The sequence below is a fragment of the Aphelocoma coerulescens genome, chromosome 2 (genome assembly GCF_041296385.1).
Source record: "Aphelocoma coerulescens isolate FSJ_1873_10779 chromosome 2, UR_Acoe_1.0, whole genome shotgun sequence".
Classification (NCBI taxonomy): Eukaryota; Metazoa; Chordata; class Aves; order Passeriformes; family Corvidae; genus Aphelocoma; species Aphelocoma coerulescens.
The window spans coordinates 139,623,876-139,629,031 of record NC_091015.1 but is presented as its reverse complement, the minus strand read 5'-3'; the positions used below and the strand labels follow the sequence as shown (position 1 = coordinate 139,629,031).

At 33.2% G+C, this 5,156-nt stretch overlaps 1 long non-coding RNA gene across 1 annotated transcript; it reads left to right on the top strand.

The window, feature by feature from the left end:
• The first annotated feature begins 1,007 nt into the window (after window positions 1–1,007).
• LOC138105960 (uncharacterized) lies at window positions 1,008–4,930 on the top strand. The gene is made up of 4 exons (XR_011148829.1): window positions 1,008–1,092; window positions 1,521–1,600; window positions 3,370–3,425; window positions 4,613–4,930. It is a non-coding gene; the product is annotated as an uncharacterized lncRNA (long non-coding RNA).
• Window positions 4,931–5,156: the final 226 nt, after the last annotated feature.

Sequence of the window (5,156 nt, the reverse complement as noted above, 5' to 3'; positions counted from 1 at the left end):
AGTAGTAAAAGGTGGTTTTCTAGAACTCAAACTAGCTTGAAGTTTAATTACCTAAAAAACCAAATTCCCAAGTGCTCATTTGGTCCAGTAGTTTATTGGTTTGCTTCTACATGGTCAGTAATTTCTTCTCAAAAAAATTTTATAAATATTTTCAGCAGAATGAAAAAAATAGACGAAGAAGTAGTGTCTGATACTATTATTGAAATCAATATGAATATTCTATTGAGCTATGAGGTTTTTCTGTAGGTATTTTTCTTTCACTTATTTTGCTGCCTTCTTTTACCTTGTTTGTAATGTAATCTCCTGACTATTACTTCATCATAAAATAGTCCCTTAAAGCCAAGTGTGGAAAAAAAAATTTTATAATTTTCCTTTTCTTTTAAATTAAAATTACTAAATCTGGAAGCACAGTATACTGTGAAAGGGAATTAAATTCTTGTCATTATTCTCAGTCCTTTTACATTTAACTGGAATATAAAAGGTATTGTTTAAGGAAAAAAGAGACCATTTTTCTTTTCCCTCTGTGAATGCCTAAGATAATGACTTATTCCTATGTATTTTAAAGGACCTGTTATAAATGCAATATCTGAGTTACACTTTTAGAGGATTCCCTTTTCCTGGAACAGTCTGACAAAAGGAAAAAAAGGAGGACACAGGACTGCAAGCAAAGCACGGATGAGGCTTACCTTTGCCTTTTCACCCATGCATACATTTCAGCTACATTTCTGCAGAACAAAGTGAACAGAATATCTTTTACTCTTCTGCTGATATGTGTTTTTATGTTGTTCCCTTTTAGTAGTTCAGAAAAGGTGATTGTGCAGAGAAGGTCTAATTCAGGTCCCTCTCTTTTTATTCCTTTTTTCACCCTCTCCCCCAAATTGTGACAAAACACAGCCAGCATCAGGTGTGATTCATTTGACAATCATGGGGGCACTGTCTACTGGGCTGTTGCCTGCAAAGGGTGCTGAGGGAAGGGATAGTCAATCACTTCTGAAAGGTCTCTAATAAAGGAAGTGAGGAAGTTTCTTTTCTGGAGGGGATTGTTAAGCACTTACCTTTTTTGGGAAACAAACATGCCTCTGAAGGAACTAGGTCCTATGCTTTGTTGACATTTTTTGTTCTTAACTGTAATTAGAGTCTTCTCTTTCCTTCTGCTTATTTGCTGACTTGAAGAGCTTTGTGATACCAGACACTGAGAACCATGTGAAGTAATAGTTATATTTTATAGCTGGATATTATCTTTACCCAGTGTTAAGTCTTTGTTTCTCAGTTGTAGCAAAGAAAACTTTTCCTTTCCATGTATTGGAAAATGAGTGCTAACAGGCTTATTTTATCCTACACACCAGATGAGGATACTGGGATTATTGACTTTCCTAACAAATTCAGCTGTGGATAAATTTTAATGTTAATACTGCAAAGCCTGCTTACACTCAATATTAAAATAATGCATGCTGACTTGAAAATAATTTGGCTGAAAAGTTATTTCTCTAGCTGAAGCAATGACAGTTCTTTTTCCTTAGGTGGTTTAAAAGTTGTATGGACTTCCTCCAGTTATGCTGCTTCCTTATTTCCATCTCAGGGGGATCCCTCATGTTTGTCTGTAAGTTGTGGTCCCAGTGGTTGACTGGTTTATCAGCATTTCATGGGACTATATACCCAATAGTTATGACAAAAAGATAGCTATTAGAGTACTTCAGGAACTTTCTGTAAACAAAATATTTTTTGTTTTGCAGCCACATACATATACATGTGCATATATATATATATGTATGTATGTACCTGTATATATATCACTCAATTATTTAGAGCAGTGGTCTCCAAAAGGACGTGTGATGGAGGTGCACAAGACAGTCTAGTAAAGTGTGAGAAGAAAATATTAAAACTTTGGTAGCAAATGTCTATAATTTATTAAAAAATATATAAACTTATATATAAATATATAGATACATGAATATTTGGGGGGCTCAGAAAATTTTTACTAATGGAATGTGCGATCAAAAAAGCTTGGAGACCACTGACTTATAGAATCAGAAATATCTGCAATGGTGTTTAGAAGTCAGGAGAGTTTCACTCAGAAAATAGACCATTCCGTGGATGTAAGAGACATGATGATGTTACATTTATCATATCAAATAATAGTTAGTGAACAATGCAGACATCAAGATTAGGCAGTCTCCTCTTTCCTGTGGTGGCATCTCATGATAACAGATAAGATATATTTTTATGCTGATATTTTTAAAGCTAAATAAGTAAATTTTCATAATTACAGTGAAACCCTTGAAAGAACATTTTAAAAAATGCAGTAATGTAACTTGTCTCTTAAACTAGTCTTTTTAGGATAATTACATGTAATTGACTAGTTTTCTAAAGAGATGTTTAAGTGAAAGACATCTTTAGCAAAGAACATAAAATTATAGAAATAATAACAATTTGCTTTACATGCTACAATATGTATTTTATTGGTAGTTTAGTGCAGATGGCTTGGCATATATTTACACACTACACTGTCTTACTAGGCTGGCATATGGTGAGTAAATTCTAACTGGTGTATGCCCAAGGACACCCACAGCTGTTGGAAAGATCATCAGCTCTGAGAAAGATGCACCAAAATCTAGATGTGGCTAAAATAAATGTCAAAACAGATTTTAAAACTGAGTAGAGGTAATTTTTTCCACACTTCTATCTAAACCTTTGAGTCATACTCTGAAGAGACTCCACCTTTTTGGGAAGAAAAAGAAAGACTTGTTAAACTGTAACATGAATGTCCTATAGTTCTAAAGAATCAGAAGAATTGTGTAGGAGTCTTCTTGAGCAACATTAAAGTTCTGTTGTTCTTCCACAAAAACTGAATAGTACTCTTGTATATCTGATTAAAAAAAAAAAAAAAAAAAGACAGAAAAATCCAAACCAAACCAAAAAAACCCAGAACCAAATATTTTTTAGTAGCTTTAGATTTTGAGGCAGTTTTAGTAAGACAGCAAAAATATTGCCATAAATCCACACGGCTCACATAAGCTTTGAATAATACAGAATAGCTGCTGTTCAATGTCTTCATGGTTGGTTGAGGCGGTGTGAGAAACTTAAAACTGACAATATGAAGCCCCGAATTTTCATCTTGCATAATGAATCTAGTTAAAAAGTCAAAAATGAGAGATAGTACACTGTAATTGTTTATCAAGAAGTAATTTCCTTGTCACTTCCATGATTTCATAACATCAGTGTAGATGTTCAGATGAGAGATGGTGTGATTCAGAGTACAATGATATTGCATTTCTCAGTCAAGTGATTAGAAGATTTTATAGACAATAAATTCTCACAGAATATTTCACAGAGATTTTAATGGTAGATCTTTGATTTTTTTCTTTTCAGTTGTTTTGCTGGGACAAAAAGGCTTTGAAGATCACCTGTTTCCAAGCAGAGTGAAAGTAGGTTTGCAGTAAAGCTGAATTCTTTATATCTTTCTATTCCCATGTCTTTATCAGGTGATGAACACAGTCAATAATAATTAGTCTGTAAATATCATGCATGCCTGAGATGGGAACCTCCCTATCCACTTCTACAATTAACATAAAACCACTAAATAATAATTTTTTTTAAATTCTTTCATTTTACCTTTTTTTTTTTTTTCCCAATAATTGTTTCATTTATTTAGTGCACATGGAATTTAGGTTCCTTGTCACAATGACTAATACTACCGGTAGGAGGAAATAATAGTTTTTGGTCCAAATTTTTACTTACCAATTTTCTGACATATTTTAATTAAAACTAAAATGGTCATCTTCTAAATATTCCTTCAATGTTTTGAAAGCTGCAAAAGCTGTTGACTGCATGGCATTTTAATTTTCTCAGAAGATATAGTGATAATTTACAGATTATCATAGAGATGGGAATCCATAGTTGAATCTCTTGGTTTACTTTGACAGGCAACTATGTATATTAGGAAACTGAGTAGAATAGTTAAATTCATATTATTTTGTTGACCAGCACATCTTTCATTTGATCAGCATATGAGATATACAGTAGTCAAATACATGCATTTATAACCACAATTTAAAATAACAGAAAACAAAAAAAAGTCAACATGAGAGTGACAGTGACACTACCACTACTTTTATATATAGACTCAGTGATGCAGTGAATTTTTTCATGCCTCCTTGTCCTGGTGTGCACTCCCTTATACTCCAGTAAGGTTGATTGGGAGACAATGCCAGTATTACAGACTTATCCTTATGATGAACTAAAATATTGAAGAATTTGGAAACAGTAATTCTACTCCTCTGGAGCTAGGCCTCTAGAAAATAGGTGGTATCATTTTGAACTTTAATTCAAGTAGGGTGATTTTAGGGCTGAAAATGCTGTGAGATTAAACAATCCACCCCAGTCTTTACTTACCACTTCCAAAGTGTTCATTTGGGATTTGAACTTGAAAATGTTAAATGCTGCTGTGATTCAGTTAGACAGATACTTACCAAGAGCTGAATGTGATGCTTAGTAAATATCATAATTGTTTTCTTCCCCTGTGAATTCCAAGAGCTTTGTATCAGCCTTTTAGCCATAGCAAAGGCTTCTTTTCCCATGTGTCCTCTGACTAATTCTCTGTCTTCATTTAAAGCCAGGGCAGAGCTGTGTCTTTGTTCTCCTGGAGTTCTCATGTTTATCTGTTCAATTACTCCTTCTTCTAAGGACAAAACAACTGTTTACGGTAATTCCACCTGATGCAGATTTGTGCCAAAAGCAATTTGGAGAGAATCTTGAGCTGAATGTGGACATTTTCTTGGATTTTTATCCACTTTCCTGTATTAATCATCTTCTCCTTGAGCATGTGGGTTTTACAATACATGAAAATTTACAGTGTTCCCCAAATTAGCCAAATATAAATCTAGAAAAGTATTTTTAATTGCATTTCTCTGTCTCTACAGTTCTCCAGAACTAAAATAAATGGATCATTCTTATAAAATCCAAATCAAAATTGTATTGTTTTTTAACTTACTGTGCAGTTACAGAAATAATACATGAGGAAACACAAAATTTATATTGCTATTATTCTGTTAAGAGCTTGCCCCATGAAATATTAGGTCATTATCTGGAAAAAAAAATGGAAATAAAAACCACAAGAAACAAAAACATTAAAAATAAACTTTTTTACAAAAGAGAAT